Raw genomic sequence first — 21141 nt, 5'->3', positions numbered from 1 at the left:
GTTGCAGTAGGTACTGGGAGATGAAAAAGCTTGCACAGGATAGAGTAGCATGGAGAGCTGCATCAAACCAGTCTCAGGACTGAAGACCACAACAACAACAACAAGTCTTCTCCTACACTCCGCAAATAACTTCAATCTGTGACAAAAAAATTTCTCGTCTATAAGTTGTGTGATACCTTTAATTTATGATATATAGTTTTAATGCAGACTAATATGTAATGTGTGTTTCCATTCAAAAGAAAGAAAATGCTAAATTATAGCAAAACTGTATTCATAAATTAATTCAATTTAATTTATAATAATGTGTTTTGTTGTGTTGAAAATAACGTAAAATTTTATTTAAGCGTAGCAGTACCAATGCAGTATCCAGGAGAGGGCGATACTTTAGGCCCACCACAAATAAATACACACAAAAAAGTAGTTTCCTTGATTGTTGTTAACTTTTATTAACAAATTCTTTTTAAATTGCAGCCTCCTGAACCTGAAAATATCTTTTAACGCAGTCTAAGTAGTATGAAGATATTTTCTGTACTGTGTAAATAGAGAATGTGGCACTGCTCTATGATCACAAGCAAAAATTTTGAATAATATAATTTTGTTAATTGCCGTTCACTTTTATTCACAACTCTTTTTAAATATATACTGACGAGAAAAGACTCCTCATCTTGAAAGTATTAATGTGACATTTATTGTGGGAAGTAATATTTACTACTAATATTAACATTATTAGGTTACGTTTTACTGAAAACTTCCAAACCATCAATCATGTGATCTGGTATAAGAAATCTCTAAACACAACAAATTTTTTTTTTTAATTTTAAAATATAAAGTATGTAATAACAATACAATACAATATTTTCAAAAGGTAGCCATAAAGTACCCCACACTCCTTCAAGGTTTAATAACAACTGTAAGTAGAAACTGCTATGGCCTAACAGGTTACAAATTATCAGTGTAATTTTATCGTGTAGGAAGACAGGTTTTGGGGTCTGAAATGGTAACATGGAGAGAGAGAACGTGTCTGTTCTGTTAGTAAAGACATTAGTCCATTTTTTATGGAAGGAAGCTGCTGACAATTATCAGATAGTAAATGCTGAGTGGAGATTCGAATAACAGAGAGTGAAAACCAATTTTGGAAATTTTGTGATAAGCAAAAAGAAAGTTTTGCTGAAGCTGCGTGACAGACTCGTTGTTATAATGAGTCATTAAGGTTTGTATGTTCCGGTTGTTAAGCAAAATTAAAACAAGACGACATAAGAACAAGAACTAGCAAGGTTTTTCGTCAAGGGAATGTGAGATTCGGAACAATAGCAGTGACAGTAAGTGCTCGAGATAAGAGTTATTTCTCTCGACTGAAATAAGTGGAGAGGCGATGAGAATGGACGGAAAAGTGAACTTTTTAATCAAAAGGTGACTACAAGGCAAGCTTCTTGTGCTAGGAGAAACAGACAGGGAACACTACAGTGTGTGCCAGTTTATTTATTGTGAAGGCCAAGCACTGATTTATTTTGGTAGTAAAAATATTTAATAAGTTGTCCCCACATTACATAGGTGAATTATTGCGATGTTGTCCATTTTAATGACAAAATTAGTGTTTATTTATGAATTAATGTAGTGGAGGCCGTTTAAATACTGTGTTACAAGCATTTCAAGAACCTTTATTGTTAGTTCGGTGCATAGAAGCAGCAGTTTAAGTAATTAACACCTTTCAGGTAATTTATTCATTTACAAAGGATATCGCTCCGTCATTGCGAACTTCCTATGGCTCAATGGTCAGTCTCCTGCACCACAGATCCATCTACCATCTACTGCTGCAGCAACTACATCTCAGGCGAGAGAAATAGTCCTCCATCTTTGGGCAACCATTTTTACAACAAACAGGCTAATGTTTACATGTAAACTGAATAACATGCTACAGACATTACTATGTATAAATAGCAGCAAACGACTTAAGAACAGTGTCAGATATTGTGTAAGGTAATAATAAGATTAAGGTAATAATAAAATTAAGTACTTTAATTATGTACTTTTCATATACTGGAGGAAAACTATATTCTTACTTGCAATGAATTATTCTGGATTATCGTACATAAGTCAAATAGATAAACCATGTTTACATGAGACAGAAATTTGAAATCATTAATTACTTCTTTCAGTCTCCTTCATAATAAACTTTTGTGTAACGATTAGTTCTGTTGTGGCACTACGCTGGCAAATTAATGAAGGACAATATTTTCCATGTATACAGCAATAGAAACCTTGCAAGAGGTCCATGATTAAGAAATTTGTAGTTAGCGCACTCGAGCAGATGTAATTTCGATGTATTGCTCACGCACTGCCTGGGATATGTAAGATATAAGAGAATCTGGACAAAAGAGCAGTGTTGAGTGCAGTAGGAACTGTGTAGCAGTAGGAGTAAGTAGTTGCTAGCGAGCAGTCGTGTGTGTGGAGTTGGCTTGGCCGGTCGTGGGGAGCGATGGCGGAGCCTGAGCGTTGTAGTGTAAGGTAAAAACAGCCTCGCGCATATGTAGTATTGTTACATCAAGTCCCAAGTAAATGTTTAAAAAATCTCTTAATAATAATCTTTCTCATAAAAAGTAACTTTTGACAATCATTCATTTCAATTTAAAGAATTTACAAATTTCTCCAATCCTTGGTCATCCCGATTATTGCAAAGGAAAACCAGTGGTTCCTTTCATACATGACAAATCTATCGGCCAACATTGCACTGGACTGTGCCACAAAAATTTATTGTAAGAGCAGATATATATGCATTATCCGGCGACTTCATTGAGGTAAGAAATTTCTCTTTTTTATTCAGAATGATCTTTCAGGGCCATGACGCAGCACTGCTGACGTCCAAAATTCACCAGTTTAAATTCACAGTCATTATTGAAAGGTTATAAGTGAGCGACAATTTTTTTTGTTGAGAGATTAGTCACATTTTATTATTGATAGGTTACGCAATTTATTCTTTGGGAGGTTACACTGAATGTGAACGACATAATTATATATTTTACTGTTGATAGGTTTCGGAACTTATCTGTTGGGCAGTTACAATGAATGTGAATTATAGAATTATTTTTTTTTTACTGTTGGGAGGTTATGAAATAAATATCTTTGTCAGGTTACACTTGTCGACAACCGGCCAGGATCGTATTTTTGTGAATTTCTGAGAGGTAGTCAGTTACATATCTGCTCTTATTTACATAATGCTAAATGTAGTTTGCATCTGGCGCAATGCATTTACTAACTTGTCACTCTTTCTTTCACAGATCATCGGCAGTTTATTGCTCTTTGTTGTAATTGTTCCATTTTTGCTTTGTCTTTGTTTGATTTTGTGCTTAGCTTTGATCTGTGAAAATGCCGCGAAAAAGTGCTAACAGTTCATCGCGATGTGCAATGAGTGAAAAAGCCGATTCGAATAATTTGACCGATAATGCTAGCGACACTCAGTGTAACAATGATAATCCTCCAGTTACAGATAATCAGCGCGTGCCGACCACTACTAATGATTTTAATCCTAATGATGGGCAAACAAATTCAATTAAGTCCACAGTAAATGTAACAATTGATGAAGCGGCACGTTCCATTACAATGAACGCTGCCCAATTTGACACACCTGATTTGCAAAGTTAACATAGCTAACAGGTAAAGGTTTCCAACAAAGGTGAACAATGTACTCTTAATATGTCATATTTATTTGATTCTGATGTAGTGACCAACAGAGCACATCCGATTAGCAAACTTTTTCGTGAATCAGACAATGACGAAATGGTTACACAAAACGTGACACATGTGGATTCACCATCACACAGCACAGAAAACAGAGTCGCTAATTTTGGCTTGGATCAAGATATGGCATTATCACTATAACTTAATGAAACTCTCAAACTGTTGAATGAAATACTAGATAACCATTTCAAACAACTTAATGAAAAATACGACAACCATTTCAAACAACTTACTGAATCGTGGAAACAACTTAATGAAAGTTTCAAACAGTCGAATGAAAAACATGACAACCTTAATGAACAGAACAAACAACTTAGTGAACAGATTATAGCCATTACCGTGCAACGTCATGATACTAAAGAACACTTACGTGAGGAAATCAAGGCTTGTGCTAGGAACAGTAGTGAAGATATTAGATCTGTTGCACAAGAATTAAGTAGTACACGTGTAGCCACAACGAAATTACTTAGAAATGAAAGTAGCACAGTCACTGAACAATGTTCTGAAAAAGCAACACAGTTATGCGACGAGTTTAAATTGTCAGCAGAACTTTCACACACACTGGATGCGGAAGTCGATAAGAAATTTGAACAACAGAACAGTCAAATTGACGAACGTTTTAAAGTGACAGAAATGAAAAATGTTTCAGTCACTAACACGTCACAGCATACGCCACATTCCGAACATTTGTCACACACACACAGCCAGTGTAACTTAGGTAATTTACAGAGACTACGTGACTTAGAATCCGAAGAGACACAGACAAACAGATTCTCATGCAATCCTGAACCTGTTCAGACACTCAGAGACGATAATTTTGATTACAAGCACTTTCTATCCGTTAGAAAATTTAAGGCATTTAAAAATGACACAACAAAGATTCACCCTTTTGACTGGATACAACAATTTGCTTTTGAATTTTCACCGCCAATGCCTCTAACGCAGAATCTAAAATTTATTTGCAGCACGTAATAGACCTCAGGGGATTCATTATGCTTCGATGAATATGTGCCGTAGCGTGCACAGGGCCCCGAGACGGAGTAGTGCTATTTCTTCTTTAGTTTTCTGCACTGCGGCCTTCTCCTTTACTATCCTTTATATCTATCAGAACAGCTCTTCAACTATCGATCCATCTAGAATTAGGAATGAGTAAAGAAAATCTGATATGACAAGCTTTACCTGATAGTGACAGTTATCATTATACGCTCTAGAAATGACAACCACGAGAACTTTAATAGCAGACAAAAATTTTAATCATCAGTATGTACAAAATTTTCAGCTATCGCAGACACAGTTTGGCAACAATAGAGGGTTTTTTCCACATTTACAAAACCAGTCGGTTAGCATACCTAACCAACAATGTAGTCTGCAAGGTCAACGAAGCTTTAATGTTTCGCCGCCTTCACGTATAGCGTCGGCTCCACCAAATAGTAACGCACAGCAGCAAGGAAATCACTACGTACAGAAGACACATCATTTCAACTTGTATCGAAACGCGCCGTATAGCAATGATTATTATGACAGACGTAAAAGTAATGAGCACAGTTTTCAGCATAAAAGTCGGTCTTACCAGCAGCAGAATCATCCGCAACAACAAGATTATCATGAATGAACCAGACAGTGGGTATCATCCCGAACGTAATACGTCAGGAAGAAATAACAGAACAGTACAACTAGTTGAAATGCCACAGCATCCTCCCGCAAATAACAGCACGTCAGAAGGAATTTGACTAGATACTGTATAGGTTGCATCTTCCAGCAACGTAAGCCATACTTTTGACACACAGAATCTTGTTCACGAAAATGTTATTAGTTTTGACATCATCCGATACACACTTTTGCATGAAAGACAGAATCACAACGTATATAGAGAAAATCGCTATCGCATAAGTTAACTGGTCTGAACACAATTTGATTCTTGAACAACTGTTGCAAACTTTTCGTTCACGAGGACTCACAGTTAATCTTAGCAAATCACACTTTGGCAAAACTATAAAATTTCTTGGACATGTAATTTCAGCACAAGGCATTGCGCCTGACCCGGAAAAACTTCAGGCTTTACGTGACGTTACTGTTCCAACGACGAAGAAACAACTACGCAGCTTTTTGGGATTAATTATTTTTTTCCGTAAATTTATTCATTACTCTGCTTTAAACACCCTTAGATTATGCCAATTGACGGGTACAAACCCTATTTGGTCCTGGGATAGACAAGCACATTCTGAATTTGTTAATTTGAAACATGCCTTGTTCAATGCACCACTTTTATCACACCCAGATCTTACCAGAAATTTTTCCATTGCCACCGACAGTTCTAACACAGCTTTAGGCGTACACATTTTTCAGGAAATTGAAGAAAACGGTACTACAGTAATTAAAAACATCGCCTTTGCAAGTCGCATTCTGTCACCCGCTGAACGCAATTATTCTGTCACAGAACTTGAAACATTATGTGTTGTGTGGGCATTTACGAGATTCAGGCATTTTCTTTATGGAAGACATACCACCGTTTACACAGATCATAGAGCTATACAGTTTTTACTTTCAGCTAAATTTACACATGACAGGTTAAGCAGATGGAAACTTCATTTACAGGAATTTAATTTTACAACTGTTCACATTCCCGGTACACAAAATATTGTAGCAGGCGCACTATCCCGTTCTCTCAGCTACAATCAGCAAAACATCGCAACCAACTTCTGCCAAGAAAATTCTAGCGTCATGTATATTCAGCAAGTTGCATTTGAAAATTTCATTTCGGCGTCATTACGAGACAAAGCACAAGAGCAGAGCAAAGACAACGTGTGGAAAGAAATTAAACGCCTTTGGCAAGATAAGAATAATGTTACCATTAGAAACCATTACACTGTACGCAATAACATTCTGTTTCGCCGCTCTCACCCTGACAGCAACAATTGGTTATTATGTATTCCTGACGAGCTTGTTAACAAATTAATTTGGTATACTGATTTAAGTTACGCACATTATGGAGCAAGAAAATGTTTTCTTTTACTGTGACAGAACTGTTATTTTGCTGACATGGAGAAACGTATTCGACGAGTTTTAGCGTCATGTAAAATCTGCCAGAAAGCTAAATCAGACACTACTTCACATATTCCTCCGTTACATCCCATTGTACTGATTAAATTAACACACATGGCCGCTGTAGACATTTTTGGACCGATTCCCAGAACTAATAGAGGTTTTTGCTACATCTTTGTCGCTGTTGAACTCACTTCGACATTTGTTACCTTCACTCCGTTACGCAAAGATACTGCTAAATCTGTTTCGAATGCGTTTGTAAAATATTTTTTATTTCATGTAGGGCATGTATTGAAAGTAATTTCGGACAATGGACCACAATTTCGATCTGCAATACAGACCCATATGTCACGAGCTAGAAACATTTCTCCAATCCATATATCCAGGTGTCACGCTTCTCCGAGCCCTTCTGAACAACTAATGAAAGAAATTGGTAAACTGTGTAGAATATACTGCCATAAAATCATATTGATTGGGATACACACATACTCTCATTCCAGGATGTAATTAACTCCATACCAAATGAATCTACTATGCTATCTCCGACTTTTTATATTGAAAAATGTTGAACCACCTAACAAAATTAAAGAATTAGTATCTTTTCCTACATCTCGTCGACTACGTCACCATGAAATAATTGACATTGCGCTCAACAACATCAAACGTGCAGCAGAGCGCCGGAGAAGACGGCAAAAACAGGTTTGTACACGCCGTGACTTCCACATAGGACAGAAGATATTAGTACATACGCACTATTTATCCAACAGAGGAAAGAGTAGCTGGAGTAAATTTGAACTTCTATATGCAGGTCTGTATAGAATACGAAGCATTCCTCACCCTAATGTAGTGCACGTTGAAACTTTGAGAACCAGAAAAAGCAAGGGCAATCACCATGTCTCCAATATTAAACCCTTTATTGAATGAACATACTTTGACTTATCACAGTGTAATTCCATTTCCTGATTTTTATAGTACCACTTATGCAATTATATTTGTGTGACTAGTTACTGATATTGATCGTATATTTTTTCTTGGCAAGTACTCGGCAAGGTAAGGTTAGCAGGACGCTTTTCTTGTCGTTAGACATAAGACCGTGCACATTTTTTCATTTTTCGTGTATGTATGATTGTGTTCCTGTTTTGTCTGTATGTACTACGAAATCTTTAAGATATAACAAACACCAGATGACTTTGACATTTTTCCTTATATCTCAATATCTAGACTATTTTACATTTTTGCTACTACATTATGATACTGTGTGTAGATTTTTTGCACTTGAACACTGTCTATGTTTTTGACGTAATACGTTTTCTGTCATGCTATGCTGTATGCGTAGTCATATCACTAGAAACAAGTTTTAATTTAGTGGGTATATGATTTAAATGCAACATATTAATCCTTATTCATCTTTTTCAGAAAGCAATAACGTGTAAAAGAAATAAGTTAAACAAACCACAGTGTTTTACTATGAAATGGAAATGTCACCATCGGAATGAACGAGAGAAAATGCAATACCTTGTCATGAAGAGTAAAAGGATCAGAATTAACAAGCATTAACCAGAATATACTATACACATCGTATGATAGCAGTCTTGACTAATTATTTTTCTTTCAGAATACGAGGCAATTGAGCAAACGGTCAGACAGAACTACACATGTTAGTTTTAGTGATGAAATATGCTAGAAGTAAGAAACTCTGTACTATGAATAGCTGTAAGAAGTAAATGTTAATTTGAATAATGAATAATGTGTCTAATTTTTCAGTTGATAATAAATGATGATCAATGGTTATATGAAGAATATGGTAATATGAATAATGAAGTTTTTCTTTGCAGATGATGAAAATGATGAAGTTATGGTAATATGAATAATGAAGTCTTTCTTTGCAGATTATGATAATGATGAAGTTTATATATTTACTATTAGTTAAGAGATGCTATGTAGTTACTTAAGTATTAGTTGCAGTTCCTTTTGACAGCATGTCTTATGTTGCATAGTATAATGACTGAATGTTTTGAAAAAGACAGCTACAGTACATACATATTGAGTACACGTTTCGTTACCTGTTAATTCGAAGTTTTCTACTTTTCAGCATAATATACATTTTTTCTTTCAGGGCAATAATCCACTTTGTATTTTTTCCAGGAGAAGCTTTTCATGATACTAATATGCTATAAGCACTTAATTATTAAATCTGTTCCAGTACTTGCATTTTTTTACCCAGTTGTGTCTATCATTCATGAATGTGATCACATTTACTGCCTTTGTTTCATAACCTTGCTACAGCTGACTCATGACGAATGACATTATTAATCCTTATTTCCAGCAATAAGTCAAAAGCTAATATTTTCGTGCCCCAGCAATTGACTATCGATCCCAATGCAATGCATTCCTATCAACAAAAAAAATAATTACCAGTCCCAACTATTACCAGTATACAACTAAATAATGCTACCAGTTTAAGATATATTTCTAGTCCTAAATGTAATGCAGATTTCTCTGATGTATTGATTTCATTATGTCTATGTACTATTGTACTACAGACTTTGAGTAATAGTTCCAATGTTTTATATTTTAAATATGTCTAATGTCACTTACATGATATCATATATGAACACTAGTAGCTTGAAGCTACACTCAGTAGCTCCTGTTTTGAATGATGACTTCTGAATAATACTGAATAATGTTTTGTAAAACTATATGAATACTTTGTAACTGGCCAATGAGTGCTAATAATTACTGCAATCATATGAGTTACGAATAGTGTTTTGTAATACTCAATACTTGCTACATGTTTAGTAACTGGTCAATGAATGCCAATGTTTACTGTAATATGATGACTTATACATAAATGCTATGCCATTAATTAACTCTTCCTTTGAATGATGACTTCTGGATAATGCATAAAAATGGTTTGTAACTGGCCAATGAGTGCCAATAATTACTGTAATTAGATGACTTATGAATAATGTACTGTAATAATTACTGTAATAAGATGACTTTTCAATACTGTTCTGTAATACTCCATACATAGTATAGAAATGTTGAGTAACTAACCAATGAGTGCCAATAATTATTCAAATCGGTTGATACACTAATGTAATTCACAATGATAACTAGCATAAGACTTAATGTCCTTCACCTTCTGACCTAATTAACAGAAATTACTGCAATATCCGTTTGTCCTGTCCATCCTCATGATCATGGAGCACAATATTTGGTTTTTGCACTAATCTACGTTGGTGTAAGAGTATGAATTCTACAAGAATGTGGTGTTGACATATCAAGCTGTCCACCACCTTGAACGATGGAGATGTTATTATGGTCCTACTGTTTGGTGTACCCAATGTACTACCAAAATGATAACATACAATATTAATACAAGATATCAGTGTCTTGGCTACACTGATGAATACTTCAGGGAAGAGAAGTTCAAATTGTCTCACTTGGTATTGTGCTTCTGTAGAAAGATATGGACTTTCAGTGCAGCTACGTGCAACATACTGTGCTGAATCCATGATGAAATCCTTCCCATTCCTTTCCTAGTTTTGTAAAATGGTAAAGACTTATACAGTGCATTTAAATTCTTGTAAAATGATAAAGACATATACAGTGTGTGTGCTTTTCATTTCATTTGGTAATAAGATCAGTTGTCCTAAATATGCTAAAGACTTCTACAGTGCGTGTGCACTTTATTTCAGTCGTTGATATGTTTAATTGTTGTAAAAAAGCTAAAAAGTTTTACAATGCATGTGCAGTTTATGTCATTTGTTAATATATTTTGTACACAGTGCGTGTGCACTTTATTTCACTCCCTCATATGTCTAATTTATGTAAAAATGATAAAGACTTTTACAGTGCATGTGCACTTTATTTATTTAGTTCTTGCAAAAATGCTAAAGACTTATACAATGCGTGTGCACTTTATTTCACTCCTTCATCTGTCTAATTCATGTTAAAAATGCTAAAGACTTTTACAGTGCGTTTGCACTATATGTCATTTGTTAATATATTTTGTACTCACTGCATATACATTTTGTCTTGTTCTGAACTCAGTGCCTGTGCACTCTATTTCATTTTTATTATGTTCTGCACTTATCAATAATGTATATACTCTGTGACTGTAGACTTAGTAAATTAAATAGATTATAGAAAAATTTGTTGCTCATGGCAAGTCCAATTGACTCACCATCGCTGCCAAATTTTTGCCCCCCCCCCCTCCCCCCCCCCCCCCCAGTGGAGGGATATGTAAGAGGTCCATGATTAAGAAATTTGTTGCTAGCGCACTCGAGCGGATGTAATTTCGATGTACTGCTCACGCGCTGCCAGCGATATGTAAGATATAAGAGAATCTGAGACCAAAGAGCAGTGTTGAGTGCAGTAGGAACTGTGTAGCAGTAGGAGTAAGTAGTTGTAAGCGAGCAGTCGTGTGTATGGAGTTGGCTGGGCCGTCGTTGGGAGCTATGGCAGAGCCTGAGCGTTGTAGTATAAGGTAAAAACAGCCTAGCGCATATATAGTATTGTTATATCAAGTCCCAAGTAAATGTTTAAAAAAATCTCTTAATAATAATCTTTCTCATAAAAAGTAACTTTTGACAATCATTCATTTGAATTTAAAGAATTTTCTAATTTCTCCAATCCTTGGTCATCCTGATTATTGCAAAGGAAAACCAGTTGTTCCTTTCATACATGACAAATCTATCGGCCAGCATTGCACTGGGCTGTGCCACAAAAATTTATTGTAGGAGCAGATATGTATGCATTATCCGGCGACATCATTGAGGTAAGAATTTTCTAATTTTTATTCAGAATGATCTTTCAGGGCCATAATGCAGCACTGCTGACGTCCAAAATTCACCAGTTTAAATTCACAGTCATTACTGAAAGGTTATAAGTGAGCGACAATTTTTTTTATTGAGAGATTAGTCACATTGTATTATTGATAGGTTACGCAATTTATTCTTTGGGAGGTTACACTGAATGTGAACGACATAATTATATATTTTACTGTTGATAGGTTTCGGAACTTATCTGTTGGGCAGTTACACTGAATGTGAAATATAGAATTATATTTTTTTTACTGTTGGGAGGTTATTAAATAAATATCTTTGGGAGATTACATCCTTGTTAGATCTTTGATTTAATAGCAACTGAAGGACTGGGACTTGACCACATATTGGTTCAGAGCAGACCTCTGCTCAATTGTGACTCATTACTATTGAACAGAAGTCTGTGAAGATGTAGTCATTCATGTTTCTGTTCAGAATAGTGACCGTCAGTCCATCATTCATCAATTTATAGTGGAACAACTGCATTTCAGTACTTAGAGCTATATTATTCAGGCAGTTACGAAATAAGTGTTTAAACCTATCACATTATTTCGCTGATTAAAATATTGCATCGAGAATTTTCAATAAAATTGGTCAACTTATTTAACAGAATCACACAAAAATCTTCCCATTAGTTATTTCAAATTCATAAAAGAATAGAATACAGCAAAGCAGTCTGCAGCATGTGTTACTCTCACAAATTCCCAGAAGCACATTCACAGCAGTTGCACAATCTCATGTCATGAAGTTGCACCAAGTCCACACTATTACATTTAAGGAAAACCAAAACTATTTTGATATATTCAGCATGAACTTGTTTGCTATATCGTTTAAAAATCATGCAAACAGTAATAAAAGTAAATTTGCAGAAGGCTGTCAAGGGCATATCTGAACTACATACGGTAATCTGATACAAGAATAAAATTGTAGAACCGGAAATAAACTGAATGATATGCTCATCAGAAGATCTAAACACGAATCCGTGGCTCAACGCCAGCACATGAAATTCAACGGTGGACAGGATTCTGCCTAATGTGGTTCTGATAAATAACAGTCAATTTTAATATGGAAATATTTGAGGGCTGTACCTTATATAAAGTCTGGTACAATAATCGAACTAAGCTTTGCAACATGGGAGCCTATGTACACAAAATCATCGTTCAGATGCTTTTGAACATAATGCCAATTTATAAAATTTAGATGAATCTTCTGTATTTTGATTAATAATACAGGTCATTGGATAATTTTGAACGTGATGCAAAATCATGATTGTTTGGGGACTTGTGAAAGTTGCAGCTACATAGTGCTTCATTTTAACTGATGGTAAAGTATTGGAGCTGTGATGAAGAGGTCAAAATGTGGATACGTTGACTCAAAAACGTGTTGACTGGTATATTTCTAATACAAGAGGCGTGGTATGATGATCTCGTAATGGAATAATTATGACGTCACTGAAAGTGGACGACGCTTGTGCTGTCAGGATGTATGAAGGCTGTGTGGCTTATGTAGTAATAGCGCACTGACCGGCGTTCGTGGTGTTGCAGATCATAAACGAGGGGAATAAGATTGCCCAAAGATAGGCTACTGGCAACGCAACCATGTGACTCTTCAATGCTGACGCAATTCATAGCAGTGAAGTAGAGTGTATGTGACAACCGATTGCATGAAACAGCGCTGTAAGATGGATCTACGCGAATGCTGACTGATAGGAAGAAATGACATATTTTATCTGGTCGTGTGCGTGACCACGCCAGGAATAAAGTTGCCATATTTCGTCGGTTTATGACTGTGGACTGTAGAACGTACCTACAGCTAATGGCATGACACCCGAAGCATCTACTTCGTATTACCTTACCAGAAAACTTAGTTTTCAACATTCCTCTATAACATAATATCCCAAACGCTTCGATTCTGTTCCTCTTCAGCTTCCCAAAAGACTGCCTATCTGTTCTATACTGTGTTCCAAACGTAAAACTTCAGACGTTTCTTCTTCAAATTAAGGTCACTGTTAGGTACTAGAAGACTTCTTCTGGCCAGGAACACCCTGTTTGCCCGTGATGCTCTGACTTTTATGTCCTCATTGTTTCGTGTGTGCCAAGTTAGCTCAGTACTTTTCCTTACTTATTTCATGTCTCTCAGTTTTGATGCTAACGCGAATCTCACTTCTACTAGTCCTCCTTTATTTACCCTTTCTTCAGTTTACTCTGAATTCATTACTTGTGCACATTAGGCTGTTCATTGTTTTTAACAGACCCTGGAATTTTTCGTCTCCACTGATATGCTTTCACTCAGAATTTTATTCGCTCTCCTGAACCATTCTTTCATTTCCATCTTTAATTGTTCGATGTGTAAACTGAACAATAGGGACGAAAGACTTCATTCCTGTTTTAAACACTTCCTAACCTGACAACTTTCAACCTGATCTTCCATTCTATTCGCTGCCCCGCAATGTGACATAAAAACTCTGGCCATAAGAAGATCCTAACCAACAGAGACCAGAGCCTAGTGCCACGACTTATCATTAAGCGTCCTTTGGAAACTACTTAGGAACTGCTGCAGTTAGTAAATGCGGGCCAAACAGTTCACGAGCAAACATCTCGAAGGTAACCGCACAAAAATTTGCAATTGTTCAGTGGACCAAGGAACGCAGTAACTCGACAGCACCTCACTGTACGCATTTAATATAGTCCGACGAATCAAGATTCTCGCTCTTTCCAAATGATGTAAGGCGTCGACATCACCGACAGTTCAGTGAATGATTTAAACCGGAATGTTGGAGAGGATGATGCTCAAGCTGTATGTGGTTCATTTACGTATAGCGTACCTGGAGTCCACTCGTCCAGGTCACCACAAAAACGAACAAGGATTGTTGCTTCAACGTTCTTGGTGATCGTGTACCTCAACGAATTGAAGCCTTTATCAAGACTACAGGCGATATTAAGCAGTATCAGGGTGGTGTTTCCCAGGGCTGACTAATTTTTTTTTTTTTTTTTGGTCTATGTGTTCTTTAGTGTTCTCTGAGCAAAAGTTAATCCTTCGGATTCCCGTGACCTTGTAACTAATCTCGCCAATATCAGGTTGCTCCTACGATTTCTTTATCGTGTTTCCATGTATGGTCTAAATGTGTCAATATAATTTTATGAAATCACCGTTAATGACCATTTATTAGTTTATTAGAGATACTGAAATAACCAGTCTCTGTACAATTCCACCGAATGCCAGAATTAGTTAAATGTAATTCTGTAAAGTTGAAATAAGCACAGTAGAGTACAAAATGGCTGGCTTCCATTTTGGTATCTATATATATTTTATTAAATGTTTTTTAAGTGATGTATATCTTAGCATTCAGTACGCTGTTTTTTCTAATCAAACTGGTGGCATCTTGCAACAGAAGGAATTGGAAGATGGAAAGACATCCGGGTTTCGGGTTTCAGTATAGTCCCTGTCAAAGTGGTTCCTCTCAAAAGATCATGGTAGATTTCGTCCACTACTCCAAGTTAGAGGTTGGTGCTCAATGATCTCGTCGTCAACGGGAGTAAATATTTCAGTTTTCTTTCATTCATGTTTTGCATTAGTATGTTTACATCTTTACGATAACAATGAATGTTCTTATCTAAACTTCAACCAATACGATATACCCACACCTAAAGCCAGTCATAGGTGAGATGTAATGACAGAGAGAAGCTTTTTGTGAAGTCTTGTGGTGTTACACGACAGAACAGTTAACAAGAACATTTCAACAGCAAATAAGAATTTCTGTGCCAGTCCTTGCCCACACCTAGTTATACTGTATCATGGTACCTCTACTTCCTAACATATGCATGCGTATCGGCAAGTTTATTGTATCATATACCTTTAGTTGTAAAGAATGCCTTACAATAGCTGTTCTTTTTTCTTTTACAAGCTCGATTAATAAGTTTAACATATTTCCTTTACACGAAATCATTTAATAATCGAAGTGTTACATGCAGATTTCACTTATTGCTATGGGTTGTAAATACAAGTTTACATGAAGCACCATATGTTATACGTAACTAACGCCACTTTCCCGGATGAACGTACTTGAGTCATAGAGAAGAAGAAAACGAGCTTAGTAATCAGCTTTTTTTGGACAGTTTTGATACAGTCAAAGATCTTCGAACTAATTTATGACGGATTGGCAAAAGCTTTTATGTATCTCAGAGGACTATGAGAACGGAACATCTTTCAAGAAGCACATACACTTTAAGAAAACCTGAACGTATTAGATCAGTGCTGAGAAATAACGTATTCCAAAAATCTGTATAGCAGAATACTCTGGCAAGTGTGATGCTAATAAGGCTCACCGTCTTCTAGACGTCTACGACTCAGGACGATGAGTAGTACCTGTAAGGAAAGAAGTGCCAAATTTAAGCAATGTCTCTTCCACACAAGCGCAGTTTGTATTATATTTGGACTATATAAAAAAAACTCTCTGTGCGTTTAAGAGAAGAGTAGTTATACAACGGTAAGTTTCATTGTGCTACAGTTCTATCAAAGAAGAATGTAGGCAATTTACTTTATGTAAGGTGAACGCGTCAGTTTAGTTTGTATTTATACAACAGTTCCGTCTACACTGTGAGACCTTAGTTTCTCCAGACGTATACAATGTGCAAGTAATGTAACCGGCTGACATCGTTGACAACCGCTGATATTTCAACAGGAGCCAACAGGAGCACACCCTGACCATTCACCCCCGGAAACGGATGGCTTCCGTCGAGATATCGGTGGTTGTCGATGATGTCACCCGGTTGCATTCCCGTAAGTTATCTGAATATCCGTCTACTCTGTTCACAACATCTTTTGTCATTTCTCTACTCCAAACAGTGACGGACTAGAAAGTGTCACGGCACTATTACGTTGACCAAATGCTACCAAACTAGCATTCAGTATGTCCATGGCTGTAGGGTATATTGATTAAAATTTGATTCTTACGCGAGTTTTTTTTTCAGTACTCTCAGTACAGAGAAAAGTCTTTGCTATAGATGATTAATACTGCCGCTAAATGATGGCTCTTGGCTATATCTAACGTAACTGGATCTCTGTAGGAGATGACATCATCGCGTGCTTAGAAGACGTGCACGTCCAGCTTATCACAAGCTTTCAGAGTTTGTCAAAGGACGATCATTACATCATGTACAGTACACCGGCAGATCGCTCACGCGGTTGACTGCAGTGTAATAGCCAGTGGTGATGAGATGGACTCAAGACAACAGAGTGGCAAGATGGTTCTTTCAGAGGAACTACATCAAGAGGTAATAGAATTGTTCAACTGGCTTTGACGAGTACACGGACAACCAAAGTTGAAATGTGGGCGGAGGATACAGGCAGAAGCGCACCACGAACCGTGCGTAAGAACGTTACTAGAATCTGGGCTGAGATCTCGAATTACCAAGAGTCGTTAACCACTGCGCCATACCACAGACTACAGAGATCATCATAGCGCAGGGGCTGTCAGCTGGGGTAGTCAGTGAGTTTCTCATTGTGATGGGCATCGATAGTGTTTCAGGTAGTAGGAACGACGGCAACGGGTCTTTAAACGACCTGGTAAGTCACCATCCATAGTCAATAAATACCTTGTGGATGATTGGTTAGCCAACAGCTGACCACACTGCAGTAAATCTTACATAATGGTAAAAAAAAAACAGAAGCTGACTTCAGAATTAGTGAGCTGAAAGGTACACGTCGAATCATAGAACGAGTAAGTCAAAATGCACGTGTATAAGTGCTGCTCTTCGTCCAATAGTAAGCAATAGAAACTAGAGCTGGTATTTTCGTGTAGAGGACTTGGATGGCTAAGTCACTTCATTCAAGGGATCACATCAGACTGGTGCTGGTATTCTGAAGTGGAGGTAAGGATAATACGTAAAATAAGAGAGATTAGGACGTGTACAGAGGCAAATAGGCAGTCATTTTAGTTCGTGATGAAGGAAGGCAGAGAAAATCGCTCACTTGATTCACAGCTGACTCCGCACTGCACTGCGCAATGGCTTCCGGAGTGTACCTGATGGAAGAAGTGTGTCCGTACCAAGCTTAACTCAACTCCTTCTAAAAGTCACCTTCCCAAAATTACCAACATAAGGCAACACATAACCAAATACTTGGTGCTGACGCGGAGAAACATAGCACCTTTATTATACCATCATCATCCCTTTCGTGTTAAGCTTGGAGACTGGTGACAAGGACACCGTAGCCTGAAAGAACCCTCGGATTCAGAGTCCGATCGCCAGCAGCAACGTATGGAGAATGAATCTGCAATTTTGAGTGGTGTATCGATTTTTCAGGCGACGTTGAACAAACAAAATCTATAGACGTTGAACTGTGATGTTGATTCATTTACAGAGTGAACAGATAATTCGAAACGGCTAGTCAAAATATGAGTCATCCAGTCCATATTCTGTACTTACCAGACTGTTCATTCCATCCAGAAGAACATGAAATTCTTCTTCACATTCATTCAGGATGGCAATGTTATCAGCGAATAGTTTTGCTGATATCCCTTCAGCTTGAATTTTAACCCCTTCCTGAACTTTTCTTTTATTTCCATCATTACTTCTTCGATGTTCATATTGTACAGTAGGGGCGAAAGATTACACCCGTGTCTTACACCCTTTTTAATCAAAGCGCTTCGTTCTTCGTCGTCCACTCTTATTATTCCCTCTTGGCTCTTGTACATATTATATATTACCCGTCTCTACATATAGCTTACCCCTGTTTTCCCCAGAATTTCGTACATCTTGCACCATTTTACGTTGTCGAAAACTTTTGATTTTTCTTTAGTCTCGCTTTCATTATCAACCACAATGTCAGAATTCCGTCTCTGGTGCCTTTACCTTACCTAAAGCCCAATTGATTGTCATATAACTAACCCTGAATTTTCTTTTCCATTCTGCTGTATATTATTCTTCTCAGCACCCTGAATGTATGAACTGTTAAGCTGTTTGTGCAATACTTCTCGCACTTGTCAGCTCTTGCAGTCCCCGGAATTGCGTAGATGACACTTTTGCGGAAGTCAGCTGGTATGTCGACAGACTCATAGATTCTACACACGAACTTTAGTAGTCGTTTTGTTGCCACTTCCACCAATGATTTTAGAAATTTTGATCGAATGTTATCTATCCCTTGTTCCTTATTTGATCTTAAGTCCTGCAAAGCTTTCTTAAATTACGATTCTAATACTGGATCCTCTACCTCTTCTAAATCTACTCTTGTTTCTTCTTGTATCACACCAGACAAATCTTCCCCTCATACAGGCCTTCAGTGTATTCTTTCCACCTATCCGCTCTCTTCTCCACATTTAGCAGTGGGATTCCCGCTGAACTCTTAATGTTACCACCCTTGATTTTAATGTCACCGGAAGTTGTTATGAGTTGCCTGTACACTAAGTCAGTCCCTCTGTCAATGATTTCTTTTTGGACTGATTCACTTTTTATACTAAGCCATTTCGTTTTAACTTTCCTGCACTTCCTATTTATTTCATTTCTCAGCTACTTGAATTTCTGTATTTTTGAGCTTCTTGCATCATTTTTGTACTTCCTCCTTTCATATACCCACTGAAGTATTTCATGTGTTACCCATGGTTTCTTCCCAGTTACCTTCTTTGTACCTAAGTTTTTCTTTCCACCTTCTGTGATGGCCCTTTTCTGAGATGTCCATTCCCCTTCAACTGCACTGGTTAATAACCATTACTTACGGCTGTTTCTATAGCCTTACAGAAGTTCAAGTGTATCTCGTCATTCCTTAGTACTTTCGTATCCCGCTTCTTTGTGCATTGATTCTTCATGACTAATGTCTTACACTTCAGCCTACTTTTCGTCAATACTACATAGTGATCTGAGTATACACGTGCTCCTAGGCACGCCTTACAATCCAGTATCTGATTTCGGAATTTCTGTCTGACCATGATGTACGCTAACTGAAGTCTTGCCTTATCACCCGGCCTTTTCCATGTATACATTCTCCTCTTGTGATTCTTTAAGAGATTATTCGCTATTCGAGCTGAAATGTATTAAAGAACTCAATTAATCTTTCTCCTCTCCCATTCCTTGTCCACCCCCATATTCTCCTGTAACCTATTCCTCGACTCCTTCCCCTGCAACTGTCTTCCAGCCCCCATGAATATTGTATCATCATCTCCCTTTACGTACTGTATTTCCCTTTCAGTATCCTCACATACTTTCTCTATCTCGTCATTATCAGCTTGCGACGTCGGCATGTATACCTAAACTATCGTTGTAGGCATCGGTTTTCTGTCGATTCTGATACCTACAACCCTGTCTCTGAACTGTTATCAGTGGCAAATTCTTTGGCCCACATTTCTATTCATAACAAGTGCTACTCCTGTTATACGATTTTCTCCTCCTGCTGATATTATCCTAAACTCGACTGGCAGGCCGATGCAGCAGAGCGGTTCTAGGCGCTTCAGTCTTGAAGCGCGCTGCTGCTGCGGTTGCAGGTTCGAATGCTCCCTCGGGCATGGCTGTGTGTGAAGTTAGGTTAGTTATGTTTAAGTGGTTCTAAGTCTAGGAAACTGATGACTTCATATGTTAAGTCCCAAAGTGCTCAGAGCCATTTGCACCAATCTCGACTGACCAGCAGTTCTTGTCTTCTTTCCATTTCACTTCACTGACCCTTACTGAATCTAGATTGAGATCTTCTAGTTTCCTTACTCGTTCAGGCATCTGATATTCCACGCTCCGACTCATAGAACGTTATCCTTTCGTTGATTATTCAATCTCTTTCACATGGTCACCTCCTCCTAAGCAGTCTCTCCGTCCTCTGGGATTTTTGCCACTGCACTGATAATGACACCTTTTGAATTAAAGGCCACCTGTGGATATACGTTATATGTCTCTAATGCAGTGGCTTAAAATGTCTTCGGCGTCCTCAAGCTGTTGATCATTGCTGATCCTTCCACCTTTAGAGACATTTTCCAACACCTAGAACGAGAGAGTGACAAGGCCCTTGCCAGAATGAAGGTCACTTCTCATGCCAGAAGTCTTTTCCAACCAATGCTGGTTATTGATCAAAGTTTAAGCAGTGGCAGGTTTGGAAATTGGGACCGAGGACCTTTTCATTACTGATGAAAGAACCTATACATAGACCACGTGTGCTGCAAATCGATGTAAGCTCTAATCTTTCCTTTCTTCACAGGGGTGAAAGATGCAGCTACATAAACATTTTAGTGGGAATAGAAATTTACACAAATTTCGTAAAAATTCCAAATAACATAGGCAATGATCTATCTGAAAAGAGAATTAAAAATTATATATTGGAAACTTCAACAATATTCTTATTAGGGACAAATAATCACAACAGACCTCAATCTTAAATTTTATGTAGAGTGTAAATCGAATTTCATCAAAGATAAAAAAATTTCATTGCAAATCATATCTGAGAATACAATGGTAATATAACGACCATCCACATAAGAAGACAATGGTGCATCACATTTGAAAAATAGCATTTACGATCTTATTTCGTAAGAAAAATGTTATTTTATATATATATATATATA

The sequence above is a fragment of the Schistocerca piceifrons genome, unplaced genomic scaffold (assembly GCF_021461385.2).
Source record: "Schistocerca piceifrons isolate TAMUIC-IGC-003096 unplaced genomic scaffold, iqSchPice1.1 HiC_scaffold_2356, whole genome shotgun sequence".
Lineage (NCBI taxonomy): Eukaryota > Metazoa > Arthropoda > Insecta > Orthoptera > Acrididae > Schistocerca > Schistocerca piceifrons.
This window is presented reverse-complemented; position numbering follows the sequence as displayed.